Source organism: Carlito syrichta, unplaced genomic scaffold (assembly GCF_000164805.1).
Source record: "Carlito syrichta isolate Samal-C Ts95f unplaced genomic scaffold, Tarsius_syrichta-2.0.1 Scaffold314289, whole genome shotgun sequence".
NCBI classification, from domain to species: domain Eukaryota; kingdom Metazoa; phylum Chordata; class Mammalia; order Primates; family Tarsiidae; genus Carlito; species Carlito syrichta.
The window spans coordinates 232,137-253,180 of NW_007258385.1; positions in this window are offsets into that span (position 1 = coordinate 232,137).

Sequence of the window (21,044 nt, forward strand, 5' to 3'; positions counted from 1 at the left end):
AGGAAATGATTCTGCAAAAAGTTGACAGTCAGTTCTCCATAAATGTTAGCTATGCGCTCTCTCTTCCCAAATCTGGGAGAAAGGCTCCCATTGGCCCAGCCTAAGAGAGGGCTCACCTCTGACAAATCAGTGATGGCTGATATGGTGGGTAATGTAATAAGAAGGTTAATTCCATTCAAAACAGATAGGTTGGAGTGCAGAATGGTTTCCTAGGAGGGTTGGCACTGTTCTAGGTAAAGAAAACAATGGGTTTGCCCTGCTATCCCTCTGGCTGCCATTAAGAGAGGGTTCTAAGTGGGCCCCAACAGCCTTAGGTGGGAAAAATACCTAAGAGGCACCACAGTTGTCCAGGTGGGAAATGATGCAGGCCTGGGCTTAGCAACTGTGCAAATAGAAGGTGGAGCCAAGAGATTTGGAAGGGTAAGTGGGAGCATAGTGTCAACTGTGCAGGAGTGCTGAGAGAGAAGGGAAGGTTGAAGGTGGCCCCCAGAGCTGGCCCAGAAATAGCTACAACAGAGAGCCTTGCTAAAAGGCTGTTTCTTTACTGCTCGAGTCTACTCTGACCACCACCACCCCGTTCTGCTCAGTAGCACAAACTCAGTCAGCTCAAGGTAAACACAGTCACATCTGGACTTTTCCTACATCTCAAGTAGATTCCGGGTCCACGTCCAGCTTCTCAGCTTCCTATTCCTCCTCCCTTCTTCCTGTGGGTAGTCCTGGTGCCCGGGCAAAACGGCATCTGATCCAGGGTTGCCAGCATCCACCCACTGCCATCCACTGAGTCAAGGCATCCCTGATGAGTTCTTGTCCTGACCGCAAGTCATCTCCAGCTCCATTCATTGTCTTCTTAACACCCTCACCATCACCACCATGTTATGAGAACAGGACCCTGGAGGACAGCCCCAGGCCCGTCGACAGACCCCTTCTCCCCCCAGGGTCCCCAGCCTCTCCAGCTTTTGCTGGGAGCTTTTGGTCTCCGGGACAACACCCAAAGAGACAGGCAACAGAAAGCTCTGAGGTACTCTGAATCTCTTTTGAGAGATCTAGTATCTACTGTTCGTTACATCTCCTATCATTCCTCTCCTACTACATATTTCCGGAAGAAAAACAGTTTCTGTGTTCTTCCCTGTTTACTGCTCATGGCACCAATTTCAAGCTCTTGAGTCCCTCGAGTACTTTCATTTTTACAGAAGCCCAGCTACTGCAACCAAATACCCTGTCTCTACTGTAGGTTTCAAAAGACTGTTTGAAACTGTTGGCTGTCTTTCTCACCACATTCATGCGGGAGCAGCCCAAATCCTCCTCTGAAGCTTTGACTGCATTAGGAGAGTGAATGCGCTAGCTAGTCTCCAGAGATGACCACCACTAATCCCGGCCCTCCACATAGATATATACTACTCCTGGCATCTGGAGGGAGTATAATTCCCCTCCCGTGAATCTAGGCTGGCCTTCGCGACTTTCTTGGCTAGTAGAATGTAGCAGAAGGGACATTCTGGGATTTGTGAGTCTAGGTCATACGAAGCCTGCAGCTTCTGCTCAGGGCTTTTGACATACTTGGCCTTAGAACACTCCTCTTGCAACCCAGCTGCCATGCTGTGAGGTGTCCAGCCCATGTACTGAATCCACACATGGCACCCCACTCAACAGTCTCAGTGAGCCCCAGCTGGCTGTCTGTGAATGAGCCTTCAGACAATTGCAGCCCCAGCTGCCATCCAACTGCAGCTCCATGAGGGACTTTAAGCAAGAACCACGTAGCAGAGCTCTGTCCACCCCCAGATCTATGAGAAATAATACATTGTGTTTTTAAGCCACCAAGATTCGGGGTAGTTTGTTGTGCACCAGAACAGTGATGGGCAAGGAGTTGTGAAGGGGAGGCACATCAAATCATTATAAAATATGATCTCCCTACCCAGCACTTAGGGGACCATCATACAATAGTGTGACAAATGCAATAGTGAGCATAGATGGGCATAGAACTTTCAGAAGAGGTGACCATTGCTCTGATTTGTTAAAAATAAGCAGGAATGATCAGGATAGAAGGGACAGGAAGGATATTTCTTTTTTTTTTTTTTTTTTGAGTCAAAGACTCGCTGTCACACAGGCTGGAGTACAGTGGCATGCTAATGCAGCTTTGACCTACTGGGCTTAGGCAATCCTTCTGCCTCAGCCTTCCAAGTAACTGGAGCTACAGGTGTGCGCCACCACGCTCAGCTAATTTTATTTATTTATTTATTTGTTGTCGAGACAAGGGTCTCACCAAGTTGCCCAGGCTGGTCTCAAACCCCTGAGCTCAGGCAATCCTCTCACTTCAACCTCCCAAAGTGCTGGGATTACAGGCGTGAGCCACCGTGCACAGCTTGGAAAGATATTTCAAGCAAAAAATCAGCCAGGCGTGGTAGTGCATGCCTGTAATTCCGGCTACTCGGATGGCTGAGGCAGAAGGATCGCCGGAGCCCAGCAGGTCGAGGCTGCGGTGGCCGGGAGCAGCCACTGCACTCCAGTCTGGGCGACAGCGTGAGACTCCAACTCAAAAAAAAAAAGAAGGCAGTACAAGCAAAGTCCTGGAAATGAGAAGCAGTAGAGTGAACTTGAGGGCATTTGGTGAAAAGAAGGAGGGAAAGGGAAGGAGTAAGACCTAAGAAGTGGAGAGAGACCAGACCCTGCAGGGCCTTGGATGCCACCATGTGAAGGGTTTAGACACTCCCTTCAGTCAGTGGGCACTACTGAAAGGTTTGACATGAGAGTGACATGTTCAGATTTGGGATTTGGGATCATTGTGGTGGTCAGTGAGGACTGCATCTGGAGGGTGGCAGTCTCTAGGTAGGGAGAGCCAACTTAGAAAATAAAGTCAAATGCCTCGTGGTTGTTGACTGTTGGGGTGAGACTGAGGGTAGAACCAAGGATGACTCCCATGTGGATGGGACCCTCAGCAGATGGTGGGAGGGGGGACATGGCATGGTAGCCAGTTTAAGCGGGGCAACAATGGGCTCAGTTTCAGAGAAGTAGGGCTCAGAGCTCTGGGGCACAGTTGGGAGGAGCCCGACAGACCGCAGGACTCCAGAGTCTGGGACATTCGCCAACCCAGGGACAGAGGTTAACGGCCCCCAGGAATGAGCACAATCACCAGGGAGAGAGTGTAGACAGAGAATGGAAGAGGGCCCAGGGCAGAATCGTGAGTCACAGACATTTGAGGGGCTGACTAGGGTGTGGGCAGTGACAAAGGAGAGAGAAAAGGAAGGGCCTGAGAGATGAGACAAACAACAAGGAGAGGGGGTTGTCATGGCAACCAAGGTAGGGAAGAGTTTCGAGGAGAAAGTAATCAACACAGCTAGATGCCCTGAATCTCATAAAAATAAGAGGCCAACAAAGTCCTTTGGCTCTAGTGATCAGGGGACTATTACAGACCTTGGCAGGAACTGTTTTGGGGAACCAAGGGGTAACCAGGGCAATGGGGTTCTAGCTGGGTGGAGGAGCAGCAGAACCCTCCGAGAAGGTTGGATGATGAGGGGAGGAGTTGGAGGGTAGCAGGAAAAGGGATGATGGAGGGAGGATTTGTAAAACAGGAGAAACCCTAGAATTTTCCTTGAAAGAGAACACCAGCAGAGAGGAAGAGAATGACAGGAAGAAAGATGTATAAGTGAACCGGGATCCATCCTCTGAGTCCAGGTGAAAGAAAACGAGTGGAAATGATTGGCGATGGCTCAAGGAAGGAGGGTGATATGTGAAGACGCCCTCATGATACCCTTTCCTGTCCTGAAGGAGTTGGAGTTTAGGCTACTACACTGTCAAATTCTGCAGGAGGGTTGAAATTGATAAGAGAAAAACCTGCACTGAACTGAGTAGCTAGGGATCATTTGGTGACTGTCCCAGGTGTCCCCTTCAGAGCCCTTCTCTGTCCTCTCCCATCCCGTCCTGTGCTGGGTACCAACTTCACACCAGCCAGGCTCCTTACCCATGGCTTCTACAGTTTCCTGACTTACAATGGTTCAACTTAGGAATTTTTTTTTTTTACTTTGTAATGGGCTTATTGGGGTAGTGAATGCATTTTCAACGTGTGTCTTTCACTTAAAATGGGTTTCTCTGGATGTAACCCCATCACAAGTTGAGAAGCATGTGTAGTTGAGTTTGACCAGCGGGGGAGCCAGTGGTAGATTGGAGGTGCTGAGGAGAGTGAGCTCCCCTGGCTGCCTTCCCATGGCTGTGGGTGGGCAGTGGCTGTGTTCCTTTACTTAGGGTCTCTTAAAGCCACAGCTTTCTCTCCGCGTTCTCACACCCTCCACTCACCCCTTTAGGCCTCAGAATGTGATGACTTCCAAATGTTGCTTGTCCTTGGAGCCTCTGAGAGAAGGCTGAGAGAAGTTCTTTCATTACAGTAGTTTCAGCTCAGTGTGCCATTTCTCTCCCCTTCCCTTCCACTGATGGCGTCTAGGAATTGGGAATTTGTTCTGAGTTCTGTGGCAGACGCAGTGAGAGGGTCCACAGCAGTGCCCTGGGCCCTGCCTGCATGGAACTGTCTGTCCAGTGGGGGAGCCAGGTGTTAAGCAAGTCAATAAGGAAATCTGTCATTAAAAACTCTGATAGGTGCCTTGGAGAAACTTCCCTGATCAAAGAGGTAACATTCACTCAGAAGAGAGTTAACTGAGAATGAGAAGAGCACGTAAGGAACCATAGCTGCAAAGCTCTGTGGTCAGAGGGCAGTGCATTCCAGAAGACAGAAAGCCACTATGGCTGAGGCACTTTTCAGTAAGCGTGATTTTGGCCCACATGACAGAAAATCTAACTCAAAAATGTTTAAGCAACGAAGTATTGTCACACACAACAAGAAGTCCCAAGGGAGGGAGTTCTGAGTCTTTAAGTTTCTGTCCATCTTTCAGTTCTCCTATCCTCAGCCTATGGGCTCCTGTCCCTGTGGTCACTCCAGGGATTGTATTCACCGTACCAAGTTCAGAGCTGAATGAAAGAAGGTGGTTCCTGCTCATACTTCTCTTTAAGGGCTAAGAAACTGTAAGGCGGCCAGACTCAGCGGCTCAGCCTGTCATCCCAGCACTTTGGGAGGCCGAGGTGAGTGGATTGCCTGAGCCCGCGGGTTCGAGACCCACCCAGGCAACTTGGTGAGACCTCGTCTCTACAATAAATCAAAAATTAGCTGGGCATGGTAGCGTGCACCTGTAGTTTCGGCTACTTGGAAGGCTAAGGCAGGAGGATCGCCCAAGCCCAGCAGATCGAGGCTGTGGTGGCCAGGAGCATGCCACTGCACTCCAGTCTGGGCAACAGAGTAAGACTCCAACTTTAAAAAAAAGAAAAGAAAAGAAACTGTAAGGCAAGTGCAGAAAAAAGAGAATGAGCCGGGTGGTTAGGTAAAGAAAAGAAAATTTATTAGAAGGAAAGGAAAGGAAGACTGGCCCTTAAGAAGAACCAGCAGCTTGTTCTTTTGGCGTGTCCGTCTTAGACCCCTTAGCTGGGGTCTGGTGGTCACATAGTGCACGTAGTCCTGAGGAAGCAGGTGCTGGTGGTCATGTAGTCCCAAGATGTGGCCTTGAGGAAGCAGGTTGGTGCTGGTGGTCACGCAGCCTGCAGACGTGGCCTTGAGGAAGCAGGCCGGTGCTGGTGGTCTTGTAACCTTGAGGACGCAGGTGTTGGCAGTGAAAACAAGACATCACCTAAGCAAGCAGGGAAGGAGTAGGGAAGTGAGGGTTGTAGCTCCCTTACAGAAACCGTTCCCAGAAGACCCACACCTTTCATTGGTCAGATTTACATCAAACGCCCACTCTTAAACCAATCACAAGCCCTCCATGACTGACATAGATCAGTCATTCACCACCTGGGAGGGACCACCTCCCTTGAAGGACATGGAGAGTCGTTTCTGTTAGCAAGAACCAAGCAGGAATGACCACTGGGTAGAAACCGTGTTGGGGCGGGCCTCTCACAAGGAGGCTGAAGAAATCAAAGTTTGAGCTTTCTCTAAGAGCCATTGAACAGTTTTAAGTACAATATGGGCATAAAAAAGATGTCTACTCTGTGGGGGTTGGGTTCCTAGGCAGATGGTTAGCGGGTGACTGCAGTGGATCCGGTGAGAGGTGGTGGCTCGGACTGAGCCATTGGAGTGATGATGGAGACGGTTAGGAGGCAAGATCAGCTGGCCTCCCCATGAGATGTGGCAGGTAAAGGAGGAGATTCTTGGGGGACTGCCAAGCGTCTGCCTCCATTGTGGTGGTGCCATTCCCCAAAACAGAAAACCCGTCAAGGATAAAATCTGGGGAAGAATGATTAGGAATCTAAGCTAAAGTGCTAATCACATGAAAAAGAAAATCAGTCCAGGCGTTTCATCTGTGATGTGTTGTGAGATGTCTGAGATGGCTCTCCCTCAGGGTCTGGAGCTCAGAGGAGGGCTCTGGGCTGGAACTGAGAGTGGACAACAGGAAGTGGGGTTTGCTGGGCTCGAGCTCAAAGGTGGCCCAGGCTGGACTATCAGTTTGGGAATCAACCTCCCGGAGGGAGGAAAAGTTTCAGGGACCATGAGATTGAGGGAAAAGGTGCACAGTGAGAGAAAAGGCTGGACTGGAGCCCCAAGGAGCATTGACATTTGACAGGAGAAGGGGAGCCCGAGAAGGGGGAGGGCAAGGAAAGAGGGAGACCCAGAAGCCCAGGGTGAAGAGTTTGCAGAAGGATGGATGGCCACGGCTGGGCCATGTGCACAGAGGTCAGGGAGGCCCGGGCAGTCCCTGGACCTGGCCTTGGGGACCCTTGCTGCAGCTACTTCGGGGGAAGGGGCAGCAGTCCCGCTGGGTGGGGGAGTGATCTCAAGTCTGGCTGAGAAAGCAGGAGGGAGCAGGAAGGGAGCTGGGGGAGGCAGCAGGTCCAAGGAGGCCCGATTCTGCCAGGGAGCATTGGAAGGGGAGGCTATGCAAGCCCGGTTGGAGGAGTAGGGAGAGGCAGTGAGGGGCCCTGGAGCGGTGGGATTAAGCGTGGGGGTGAAGGGATTAGACATGTTCATGGAAAGGGACAAAAGTAAATTATGTACATTTTACCAAGTAACCTGATCTCCATGTTCTTTAGCAGGCCTTTTCTCTGCCTTCTGGGTACCGATTCCACCTCTCATTAGCAGTGGTTTCATCTGCCTCGTGGCTGGTCCCCAGTCTTTTTCGTACCTTACGGCATTTTCGTACCTTTCGGCACCTAGCAAGAGGCAGCCAGCTGGGTGGGGGCAGAATTAATTATTTCCCGCTTGAAATCCAGTGTCTGAAATGGAGGTTCCAAAATGTTTCTTTTTACCAAGAAGATGTTGCAAGAACTCTGAGGGAGTGAGATTACAGGGAAGGAGTTATCAGGCAGGTGGGGATGGAAGGGCAGGGAGCAAGAAAGTGTTATCTGCCTGATTTCAAGGCTGGGTACCTGGATGCATGCTTGACACAGGAGGAGGTCTAGGACTCCTTGTCCCATGCGAGCCCAGGTCTTCCTGGTTGACACAGCACTGCTCACTGGCCTGGCCTTGCTCAGCTTGGGTCGTTCTTCCCAACAACCCCCACTGCCCAGTCCAGCAAATGCTTTTCTGTCCTTAACTCAGCCTGGTAGCAGTGTCTGACATGGCCAACGACTCCCTCCTGCAAGTAGCTGTCCTTGGCATCCCTGATACCACCACCATTGTCATGACACCATCTACTCTCAGCTCTCCTCTCCTTCATTGGCTGTTCCTCCTTTGTCTCTGCCACCCACCCTCCGCAAGTTGAGTTCCTTTGGAGCTATGTCTGAACCCTTTCCGTCTTTGCCTGTATTCTCATACAGAGTGATCACTAATGACCCCAGTGTCACCCCATTCCTGCCTCTCAAGACCCAAGCACCCTCTCAAGACCTGAGCATTACATGACAGCTCTACTTGCCACAGTCAAGCAGAAAACTGACTTCTCAAAACTGTCTCCCACCCACCGCCCATTGACGGTCTTCTCCGTCTTGGTCAGTGGCCCAAACTTCAACCCAGTTTTCCAAACCAGTGACCCTCGGCCCTTCCCACACGCTCAGCTGTCTTATTCAACTCCAGCAAGTCCTGGCAGTTCTGCCTCCAGAGTCCTGCCCAGACTGGCCTCTGCACCCCACTGTTGCCTCAGGGGTCCAGCCCCCTCCCATCTCCCAGCCCCTTACTGGAAGACCTCACAACTGTCCTCCTCCCTACCCATCTGCTTACCACACAGACGTAAAGCAGGCTTCTTTTTTTAATTTTAAAGATGTGGGGTACAATTCAGGGTTAGATACATAAGTGGCCCTTGTACAGATAAAGTTTGGTACTCTTATTGATCTTATGTGTCATTTTCCTTCACATCACCAGCTTTCGGTGACTTTCCATCAGCCTGAGAACAAAACCTGGTCTCTTTCTTGGGCTCATGGCTCTGCCCTGTCTGTCTCCTCAGTCCTCCTCAGATGCCCCCCTCTCCACCTCTCCAACACCCTTGGGTACCCCTGCTCCTTGTCCTCCAGCCACAGGTAGACTCCTCTCGTTGCCCACGTACCCCAAGTTCTTTCCTCTCTTCGAGCTTCCATTCCTACAGTCCTCACACCTAGAAAGCACCTATCACTCTTCTCAGCCTTTAGGCTCAGCTTAAACATCTCCTGAGAGAGGCCCTCGCCAACCCCCTATCCAATCAGGGCCCCGTCCATGCGCCCCTCATGCTCTGTTCTTCTTCCACGGCCCTTGTAGTCACCTTCTCTTCTGCTCTGGAGGACTCCTCTGCAATAGACTGTGAGCTCCCTGAAGGCCACTGCTTCATAATCCAGTTCTGCCCTGCCCACTCCTGTATCCCTGGCTCAAGCACACATTTGCTGAGTGAAGAGTAAGGCTGTGTCGACATCGTCCACCTCACATTGTCTTCACAACCCCACTTTACAGAAGAGGAAACCGAGATGTTCCAGAGACCAGATAGTGTGAGGACAGCCCAACGCTATGTGGCTGGCAGGGCTAGGGCTCACACCCACATCTCCTGACCCTGCCTCCTGCCTCCAGATTTGTGGGCTGTGCCCGCCAGGGCCCTGCCCCTATGGAGCACAGTGATACAACATGGCTTCCAGGGAGAAGTATGGCTGGAAATGTGTACTGTGGGAAAGAATCATGCTGTGGGAAACCCAAGGAACACACCAAATGGAAGCTAGAAGTGGGAGTTGTACACTCGGGCAACTGATCTGATTTGAAATAGAGATTTCAAGGGGTTTGACCCTAACAGACATGGCAGTAATATAAAACAAAATAACAACTTTTTTGCAACACAAAGAAGAACATCTCAATGGAACAGAATAGGAAGGCACGAAGCAGGTCCCTAGAATATCTAACACTGTGACTTTTGAAAGCAGACACACCCCACATTAACAGGGAATAAAGTGATCTGTCAGTGGGAATGGAAAAGTATCTATTTAAGAAACAAAAACAATTTTGTCTCTCTTTATACCAATCACTGAAATCAGTGTCAGGTGATTTAAATGCAGAAAAAGAGACAGTAATAACCAGAAAAATTGAAATGACTCATTATCCAAACTGTGGTTGAGGAGGCCATTGTAGCATTCCCAGCAATTGTGGAAAATACAAATATAATTGACTATAGGAAATGTAAAGCTTCTGTGTGTTGAAAATTTTCAGAAATAAAACATTCACAGAGGCAATAAGAATTTTCATAACGAAATGTTGGGGGCAATAAAAGGCGGTAAGAGTTCATTTATGCAAGATGAAGTTCAAAAGGAAAATTCAGTTTTAAATGTTGAACTTATAATAAAATAAATGTAAATTCGAATGCAGGAATACTACTTCTGGCCCATCAAATGAGTACTTTACAAAATAAGAGCACACAGTGCTGGTTCAGCTCTGGTGGCCTGGGACCTCTCATGCACAGCTGGTGAGGCTGAGAAGTGGAAAAACCTTTCTATAAGGCAATTTGCTTAAAACGTGTGAGGAACCTCAAAAAGGTTCATACTGTTTGACTCGGGGATTCAACTTGCAGGAAGTTCATCCCAAGAAAATGACCTGAAGCAATGCCCAAAAATCTGTGCAGAAAGATGTGTATGGTGGCTTTTTTTTTTTGAGTTGGAGTCTCACTCTGTCACCCAGACTGGAGTGCGGTGGCCGGGCGGCCACTGCAGCCTCGACCTGCTGGGCTCTGGCCATCCTTCTGCCTCAGCCTTCCAAGTAGCTGGAACTACAGGCGCGTGCTACCACACCAGGCTAACTTTTTGATTTATTGTAGAGATGAGGTCTCGCCAAGTTGTCCAGGTGGGTGTCGAACCCGCGGGCTCAGGCAATCCACTCACCTCAGCCTCCCAAAGTGTGGGATTACAGACTGAGCCACCAAACCCGACTTATGGTGGCTTTAGTTATAGTAGTGAAAAAAGAAAAAAGGAAGAGAAAAAAAAAAGGAAGCTATCAAGTATCCAGCTCCAGGGGAATGGAACCAAATTATGTTCTGTTCATTAAATGGATTATTAGGCAGGCATTAAACATAATAATTACAAAGAATGTTGACCAACATGGAAAAATGTTTAGCATATAATCAATGTAAAAAGATGCTGCAACATTATATATAAGCATTTATTGTAAACAAATGTCTTAAAAAGACTAAGAAGAGATGTGCTTTCAGATGTATTTTCACAGAACTTGAAAGTGAATGCTGGAATTCTTATCAAGATTTGTTAGTTCTTCATGCCACAATTACTCTCCAAATTTTCTACCATGTTTGGATATGACTGCTTTTATAATAATATACTTCAAAAATACAAGAGAAACAAGAATAAATAGTGAATGCAATATACTTATCATACAAGATTTCAAGTATCACTTTTATAATAGAAAAACCAAGAAGAAGAAAAAAAACAGGAAAAATAAGACCTAGGTCTTAAGGAAATGGTAACTGCATCAGGCAAGTTTTGAAGGTGGGAGGAGGGGTGGGCAGAAAATTTTTTGGAAAAAAGGTTCAGTGGGAGAGAGGATGCCTGGTGGGCCTTCTTCAAAGAACCTCAGAGCTAAGGAACAGAGATTCTCGAGCTCCTAGTGACCAATGCCCATTGCTTGAAATGCCCTTTCTAATATATGACAAGTTGCCTGCAGATGCGGGTTAGGTCCTAAGCTCCTCAGTTCCATAGGTCAGTGTGTCTATCTCTGTGCCATTGCCATGCTGTGTAATCATTTTGTTGCTTTGTCGTTTGTGACCTAGTAGGTCAAATCCAATACTTGTCCTCCTACTGTGTTCCACCACCTGTTTTTCTTTCTCAAAATTATTTTGGCTATTCTTACCCATTTCCTCTACCATATGACTTTTAGAATCAGCTTAAATTTTTTAGAATCCATGAAAAAATCCTGGTGGGATTTTGATTAGGAAGGCGTTGAATTTGTACATTAATTTGGAGAGAATTGACATCTTTACAATTCTGAATCTTCAGGACCCTAGCATTTCAAGGGTGGTTGAATCAGAGGCTCTGATTAATGAGACCGGGAAGAAAAAGTCGTCATAGAGATGGGTTAAAAACAAGGAAAGGGTGTTGTCATGGAAACCAAGAGAGCCTAGCATTTCAAGAAGGCGAGAGTGATCAACAATATCAAACCCTGCAGAGAATTCCAATAAGACAAGGATGGAAAAACACCCACTGAAGTTGGTAATTAGGAGGTTATCGGAGACCTCAGCAAGAGCAGTTTCAGGGGTGTGATGGAGCAGAACCCCGACTGCAGTGCCTGAGGATGATAGATAGTCAGTGAAGACGGCCCTTTTACCGAAGTTTAGATAATTAAGTTGAGATAATTAGAAAAGTTTGGAGGATTGTCTGGGAACTAGAGAGAAGGTTTGGAGTCAAGAGAAAGTTTTCAATTCAATTCAATAAACATTTTTGAGCACCTCCTATATGCTGTAGCCTATATGAACAAGACAGACACATCCCTGCCCACATGGAGCCTGTAGTCTAAACAGGGATGCAGACAAGAACCTCTAATCTCTAACTGAATTAATGGATAATTATGAACACTGGTAATCATGCAGGAAAGGTGTATGGTTCTAAGAATAGAGAGGGAAATCCCAGAAAGGGTTGAAAGACTAGAAGGTGTCAGCCAAGCTGGGAGGAATCAGAACCTTCCAGGCAAAGGGAGCATGTAGGCAAAGGCCTGGCAGTGGGAAGGACAGGGCATGTTCTGGGGAGGGGAAGGAGGCCGGTTAGGCTAGACCCAGTGGATGAGGAAGAAGCAGGATGAGAGATCCAGCTGGAAAGGTCAACCAGCTGGGAACGTTGGGGGCTTTAGCCCAAGAATGGTGGGGAGCCTTTGGAGATCTGGAAACATGGTCATGTTGTTCCGATTTGTCTGTTGAAAGTATGGCTCTGGTTTCCAGTGAGAAACAGATGGGAGGGGTACAGGAGGGGCTGCCGAGAGACCTACCAGAGGGCAGCTTCCCATCTGTCATCCGGACCAGAACTGGGTGCAGCTTGGACTGAGACATTGGCAGTGGCACTGAAAACAACTGGAAGGGCTCAGGAGCCATTGGGAGGCTAAGTCTCCAAGACTGGAGGCTGGACAGTGGATAGGGGCTGGTGAATGCCAGTGAGCTATGGAGAAAGACTCTGGGCAGCACCTGGGTCTGCTGGCTGGCAGCATCTCTCCGTGAGACGTGGGACTCTGGTGAAAGACTAGGCTTTGGACATGAGAAGATTTGTCTGTTGAGTATGTGGAGTATGAGGGGCCTTTGGGACTCGTGGGTTCTGGAGCCCAGGGGTGAATTCAGGCTGGAGATGGACTTTGGGCTCAGGATGGGGAATGGAAGAGGTGCTGAAGCAGCTCAGAGATGGGTGATAGTAAGGAACAGTGTACAGGGGAGTGAGTAGAGGACAGAGGCTGAGCCCAGGTGAGTGCCGGCATTTTGGGAGTTGGGTATGGGAAGGATGCTGAGAAGGAGGGACCAGAAGGGAAAGCAGGAGGGGGATTCCCCAGGGCCCAGGGAGGAGAGAGGTTCCTAGAAGATAGAGTGGCTGTGGCAAGAGGTCGGGGAGGCGCAGGTTGATTGGCGACCCTGGACTTGGCCTTTGAGGCCCTTTGCCAGTTTTCTGTCGGCTGAGGAGAGGTGGGGCCAGGAGCAAGGGGAGTCAGGGTCTTACCTGTAAAGGCAGGAGGCTCGATAAAGGGACAGAGTATTTTATTTGGTTGAGGTTGTAATAAAAGAGCAATATTTGCATGCTAATTTTCCAGAGGAGGGTGCCTGTGGGATAGGCTATGACAGAGCAGGGCAATTAGCTAAATGAGCCTCCAAGGGTCTGAGGTCACACATCTGACCTCCCGACAGAATTGACTGGACTTTCACCCAGTTATGTGGGCCAGGTTTCTTTCAGGGAATTCATATGTGAGCTTAGTGGCCTAATGTGTCTCCCTCTGACAGAAATGTCCTCCCACCCCGGGCCAGGACCTTGTCTCATTCATTTTGGAATCATCTCCAGCCTGGAGCAGCCAAATGGGGGCTGTTGAGTAAATATTTTCTGGTTTGAAATAAAAGGTCTGAAATGGGAGGTCAAGAATTTTTAGCCAGAAAGAGTCTGTGATCAGCAGAATGAACAGATGAGTGCTGTGTGTGTGCTAAATTGTGCAAGGCGGGGGGGCCGGGTTAGGAGGAGTGGAAGGGAAGCCATGTGGTAGACATCCTGGTCGTGGCATGGGGAAGGGCGTCTATCAAACTAGGGCCACCCACCCAGCGTGGGCACAGGCCATCACGGTGTACACAGCCGAGCCATAGCCATGTTTCATGTGGACATCACAAGCCCCATGTGGCAGGCAGGGATCTCACGGAGAAGCAGAGAAGGATGGTGCACCCTGGCATGGGGCGTCGGCTAAGGAAGGCCTCAGGGTGCATTCGTGGCAGGCAGCGGACTCAAGCTCTGCTCCCTTGCCTCTGACTCCAGCATCCCAGCCCCGCTACATCCTGGGGTGATCGCTGTTGGAGCTCACATCTTGGCTGTGGGGGATCCAGTCCACACACAGATGTCAAAGTTCTGAACGATGAGAGCAGAGTTTGCAGGTCCCCAGGAGAGGACATCCCCAGAGGCTGCCTTGAGCGGGAGGTTTGACTAGCCTTCCTGGCTCGCAAAACATCACCCCAAACCATGTCAGTGAGACAAGTGGCAAGGTCAGGTCCAGGCCCCAAGACTCAGGGGGCGGTGACTTGCGTGTGATGGAAGTGAATGCCACGTTGCTACAGACAGAAGAAATAGGTGCTCTGCTCTGCCAGGCAGGATCTGGCCTCTTCCAGTCCCATCTTCTCATAGTGGCAACCACAGCCACCGTCTCCCTAAATTCCACATCCTCCTCACTTTCTCCAGTGTCCCTGGGCCTACCAGCTCATTCAACCCCATCTGGTCCCTGATGGGGCCCCGGACACTCTCGGGGGCTCGCTGGGCTCCACAAAGCTGCCCTGGGGCATTCTGCTGCATTTGCTCTCTTGGATGTGACCACCAGGAGACTTGTCTGGGCCCCCCAGCTCAGGGACTTGGGCATGATCCTGTTCTGGGGGATCTGGGCAGTGCTAAAGCTCTTGTGAAATCCCTTGGGTTTCCCTTCTTCCACCCACAGTTGAACCCTGACCCCCTTCAAGGAGCTCAAGCTCTGACATCACTGTGGATTGTCTGCTCGGTTTCTGCATAAACCCCACCTCTCCCTTCAGCTTTGACCCCAAATACTCCAAGCGTTGTGGAATCCAGAGCCTTTCCTTTCTCCAATCCCAGCTCTTGCCCTGAAAAGCTGTGGCTTCCATTTCTGTAGTCTCCCCTGTGGACAGTAGCCTTCACACTATTGTTTGTGCTATAGACCCACAAAAGCTCACCCAGGCACTCAAAAGCCAAGACAGGGACTCCATGTGATCCTTTGGGGGCCGAGAACAGTGCACCCAGGAAGCTCGGGCCACGGGGCAGACAGTGAGGTGGAGGATATTGAACCTACACACAGTTTAAGAGAAGAATACCACCGGCCTCCACACAGTTAAAGAGGGCCACCCTGAAGCAGTGAGGAAAGAAGGGATTAGTCCATAAAAGGCACTGGAACAATTGCTAAGCTGTTTGCAAAAGCAAATCCACCCATTCTTCACTTCATGTCATACATCAGCATCAAGTTCAGATGGATTAAAGATTTAAATTAAAAAGCACACTTGAATACAGTAGATGTGAACATTCATCCAAAACTCAAAGCTAAAAGCAAGAGAAGCAATCACAAAGGAAGGAGAAAGTTAGATTTAAAATTTTAGATTTAACTATATGAAAATTGAAAACAACTTTGAGGATGTCACAAAGAGGGTTAATATCCTTGGTGTTTAAGAATCCATACAAATTGAGTTTTAAAAATTCAAATCACTGCTGGATAAATGTGAAGGATAGGAACACTCAATTAACAGAAGATTAATTTTTTATGGCTCATAGGTTGAACCTATTTTCCGATATCTAATTATTTTTTAAAAAGTAAATTAAAACAACAGTGAGATAACACTTTTGCCCGTCACAGAGTGAAGAAAAAAATTTTAATGAGAATCCCCCATGCTGACTAGGGTGTGATGAAACAGACAATAACGCTGATGGGAATGTAAATTACTACAGCCTTTGACCCAGCAATTACACTTATGGCGCTCCATAAGAAGGAAATAATCTCAAATTGACAAAGATTTATGTACAAAGAGATGTAGTATGGCCTCATTTAAATACAAAATGGAAACAACCAAAATAACCAAGTAGTGGGAAAATGTTAAGCAAATTATTTTATGTCCACTACAATGGACTATTATTCATCCACTAATCGTATTTTTACAAAAAGCTCTGGAAAATTCTTATGATATAAAAAGTGGAGCAGTAGCTGGGTTCGGTGGCTCAGCCTGTAATCCCGCGCTTTGGGAGGCTGAGTTGAGTGGATTGCCTGAGCCCGCGGGTTCGAGACCCGCCTGGGCAACTTGACAAGACCTCATCTCTACAATAAATCAAAAATTTAGCCAGGCATGGTAGCGCGCGCCTGTAGTTCCAGCTACTCGGAAGGCTGAGGCGGAAGGATCGCCGGAGCCCAGCAGGTGGAGGCTGCGGGGGCCGGGCGCGGCCACTGCACTCCAGTCTGGGTGACAGAGTGAGACGCCAAATCAAAAAAAAAAAAAGTGGAGCAGCAACTGAGAAACCTAGGTGCAAATCGTATGCAGGATATAATCTCGGCTGTGACAACAAAAAAGAACATTCAAAAAAAGACTGGGAGAAAGTGTGCTGGGATCCTGAACCCAAGGGCAAGGGGCTCAGGACAAGTTTAGCTCTGATGGAGGAGAGGGAAATAAATGGCCGAGAGCCCTGGAGGGTGCCCAGGTGGGGTCTTAGATGTAGCCTCAGATTCCAAACCTTTCTATCTTGAGGACAGGGGGAATGGAGTCTTGCCTGGTCATTGATCCAGTCTGTCTCAAAGCTCCAGGAAGGAACCATCTTGGGCACTGAGCTCAAAGAGTCCACTGGGTCTGTGCATCCAAAGCACAAGGGTGCTGGGAGGTGCCAGAAAGGAAACACGTGGGAAATCGAGCAGGAAGTTCCTGCAGGCCCTTCGAGCCATGCTAGGGAGCTAAGGATTTTATCCCAAGGGCAATGAGGAGCCACTGAGGGTCTTCAAGCTTTGCCTTTTCAATAGATTATGATATTAGCAATACCAATACCAATAGCCCAACTCTAACTTGGGCATAAAAATAAGTCAAAAATAAAAAGAGTAAAACCTAAAACTATAAAACTTCTAGAATAAAACAGGTGAGAAAATAACCTTCATGATCTTGGGTTAAGCAAAGATTTCTTATATACAGTACCAAAAAAAATAATGAAGTCATGATCTGTAAAGAAACAAATTGACAGTTGAACTTCACCAAAATTAAAAACATAGGCTATTTGAGTCTATGACCGTACCACCCTGAATGTGTCCAATCTCGTCTAAAAACATGAGTTATCTGAAAGACACTACAGAGAGAATGAAAAGGCCAACCACAGACTGGGAGAAAATATTTGTAAATCGTATTTCTATCAAGAAAAGAACTTGTACCCAGAATATCTAAAGAAGTCTCAAACTCAATAATAAAAAAGTAAACAACCCAATAAGAAATTAGCAAAAGATTTGAACAAACACATCACCAAAGAAGATAAACAGGTGGCAAATTAACACACAAAAAGATGCTCATCATCTTGTACTTGCAGGCAGTAGAAACCAGGGAAGCCTTCTGAGCAGGCCAGAACCAGGGGCAGATTTTTGTCTCATGGAGAGCTCATTTGGACTTGGAGAAGCAAGTGGGCTAGGAAGAGGTGATGGTCACAGTCCAGAGTTGCCACCTGGGTGAGATGACCAGCAGGGAAATCAAGTCTAGCAGTCTGGTCCTCAGGTGGACATCTCAGCTGGAGATGGAGTTGGGGTGGGCACTGTATTGACAGCATGGCTGGGGGAGACTGAGCGGTAGAGGCAGCCCCGCCAGAACCTAAGGACCTCCAACTCATCGTTTCAGGGGCTGGCAGAGCCCGGGGCACCTACACAAGCAGCAGACAGAAAGAAATGTCAGAGCTACATAGCCACGTGAGCAGCGCCGGAGAGCAGGTTGTCATGGAAACTGGGCTAGTGAAGCGTTTCTAGGAGAGCGAGATCAGCAGGACCAAATGTAGCAGAAAATCCAAACCGATGAAGGCTGAAAATTTCTTTTGATTTGGCAATTAGTGGAACATTGATGAGCTTAACAAGAGCAATTTCAGAGGCCCGTGGGCCAGGGAGGGGGTGGAGATGAAGAGAGATTGAGGAGGTAGAATGGTTGAGAGGTGATGATGGGGCGCACACTGGGGAGGAGCAGCGGGAGAGGAGGAGGAGAGTGAGTAAGGCAAGGCCAGGCGAGACCCCTGGGCTTCTGGTGTTCAGAAGGGGCTGGAGGGCAGTGGGAAGGGATGCTGCGAAAGGATCAGGTTGGCAAGAGGAAGATCGGAGTTCCTCTGGAGAAACTTTCATCTAGCAAATGCATATGAGCATTGACAGTGTGCCAGACGGGGTTCTAAGAGCGTGGCTTGTATTCATTCATTCATACTTACAGCTCTCCTGTGAGGTAGATACTGCCTCATCTATGTCACTTACACACAAAGAAACAGACACAAAGAAGTTGAGGAACTTGCCCGTGGCAAGGAGGTGGCAGAGTCAGACCTGTTGGTGTGAGGTCCCGAGGTGAATAAATGGGGTGGATCTGGGGCCTGGTGGGAAGGCTTAGGCTGGAGGCAGAAGGGCGGGCCCCAAGCAGAAAAGGACCTCGATTTGGCATGCCATGTACACTGGAGGTCACTGGGTCCAGGAGGTAGTCTAAGCTTCAGGGAAGGGTAACACTGCAGGATAGAGTCCAGGCGGAGGCCTATACGAGCCAGCATTCATAGGACCCCCTTTATAGGGAAGTTCAAGAGGTAGGGCCAGAGGACAGATGTGGGGAAGAGGAGCCTGGGCGCCCAGGGAGGAGGGCTTCCAGAGGATAGGCTGGTGGCCAGTAGGCTGCATCCAGAGAGGTCAGAGAAGGAGCTTGGCCACAGGGAGGCTTTGGGGGGTCTTTGCTAGAGAGCATCAGGGGAAGGTAGAGAAACCCCAAAAGGGAGAGCAGTCCAGGATCTAGCTCTGAAGGCCGCCGTGCGGAGGAACGGAAGGGATCTGGATGTGGGAGTTCTCTGCACCAGAGGGTTGAGAGGCCCAGCAAGAATGTGATGGAGCCATGAGAGTGTCACCAAGGCGACGGGCTCCAAAAAAGGAGCTGGAGGAGCTGGAGGGGCAACTGCCCTGGGACGGAGGAGATGAGTGGAAGGCCTGGGCCATTAGCTTGCATCCCAAGTAGGGTGGAGGCTGAGAAGTGCCCGCCATGGTTGGAAGTCATGGCTGGAAGCCACTGTGGTGGCCTGCTGTACTGGTCAGAGACCAAAGCCTAACCCAGAGCACCATGCTGCGGGGGGAGGACCATCCAGGAGCCCAAGGAATTGTCAAGGAGGAGAGGCCTGGGGCTGAGCTGGAACACTGGTACTGGGCTGGGAAGCAAGGGAGGATGGCATTTCCAGAAAATGGGCATGGACACCGTGGGCTGGCGGGGCATGAAGAAGCAATGGCACCCTGTGGGCATGGCCACTGGGAAGTTTGGAAGAGCTTCCTGGGAGCCACTGGTCAGGAGGGACAGAGCCCCGCTGGCTGGAAAGCCCCCTGAAAAATGGAAAGAAAGGAAGGAGAGGGAGGGGCAGGGCTAGTGAGAACTGATTATTATCAAGATGAGATATGAGCCTCTAAGAGGAAGAGCCCTAATGCTGAGCAGTTAAGGAGGTGACAATCAGTGAGCAGATGGAGCGGAGGTAGGGGGATTATCGGGGAACAATTGCGTGTGTGAGGTTAATGGGACCTAATTAAACTGGCTGCCTCTCATGAGTAACCTAATCCCCGTGACCTTCCCCTCCACGATGATGGTACCCACACGGGCACCAGTGTCATCTTACCTCCTGGCTGGGATCATGTATTTCTCATCTTCTGTCGCCTCTGGCTCTCGCAGTGGTCAGTAAAGCTGAATTTTTTTTTTTATTTTGTATTTTTTAATTGTTTACTTATTTTTTAGAGACAGGGCCTCCCTCTGTCACCCAGGTGGAGTGCAGTGGTGTCACCACAGCTCACTGCAGTCTCCAACTCCGGGGCTCAAGCAAGCCTCCTGCCTCAGCCTCTCATGGGTTTGTATTAACATACCTAGTATGTATGCAGTATAGCGCACAAATCTTAAGTGTGGGGCTCAGTAAATTTTTAATGATGCATATGTCCATGTAACAACCACCCAGACCAAGCTATAAAATCATTTCATTCCTCTAGAATCTTCCCTTGAACCCCTTTCCAGTTAAGACCACCCCCCACAGAAGGATTTACTGTTCTGACAAGATTGATTTTGCTTGTTCTTAAACCTCAATGAATAGAATTAGTTTGTGCTTCCTGCATCCAACTTCCTTCCTGAAACATACGTCTATGAGATTCACCCAGGTGGCCATATGTAGATGTAATTAGTTCTTTCTCATTGCTATGTAGCACTCCTCATGAATACACCCCAGTTGATCTCTTTATCCATGTGTTGGTGCCCTGACAGGAAGGGCCAGGGACACAGCAATTAAGGAGGTGACAATCAGTGAGCAGATAGGGTGGAAATGAGGGATTATCGTCGGACAATTGCCTGTGTGAGGTTGAACAGGCTCTGATTAAACCAGCTACCTCTCGTGGGTAACCTAATCCCTGTGTCCTTCTAGGGCCTGTCGCTGATGGACAATGGGTTGCTTCTAGTTTTTTGCTAAGACAAATAAAGCTGCTGTGAGCATCCTGTGCGTGTCTTCAGGTGGCCCTATGACTCATTTCTGTTGGGTACATTCCTAGGAGTAGAAATGCCGGGTCACGGGGAGGGCATATATGCAGCTTTCACAGGTATTGCCAAAGTTTTCCAAAGTGGTTGAAGCAATTGGTACCAGCAGAGAGGGCTTTTTAAAAGTTAGGCTTATTGGAGTATCAGTTATATACAGTGACATTCTCTCTTTTTAGTACATAATTTTGTCAAATATATGTACTTGCATAACATTGTGGTGGGCCACAGTCAAGATGTAAAACTTTCCCATTGTCCCCGAAAAATCCCTCATGTTCCCCCCAGCCCCTGGCACCTGCGGATCTGTCTCTCCCTACACTTTTGCCTTTTCCAAAAAGTCATATGAATGGAATTAAGCGGCATGTAGCCATGGGGTCTGGCTTCTTCCACTTGTCATAACACATTTGAGATTCATCCATGTTGTTGGTGCAGCGTTTGTTCCTTTCACTGCTGAGAGCTGTCCTGCTGTATGAATATGCCACAGTTTGTCTGTTTGTTTTCATCTCTTCACCAGCTGAAGGATACTTGGGTTGTTTCACGTTTGGGCACTTATGGATGAAATCCCTATCGGCATCTATGCAGAGGTGTTTGGGTGGACGTAAGCTGTCGTTTCTCCAAGGGAAACACCCAGTGTGGAGAGGCCACATCATGGGCAAGCTGTAGGTTCTACTTTGT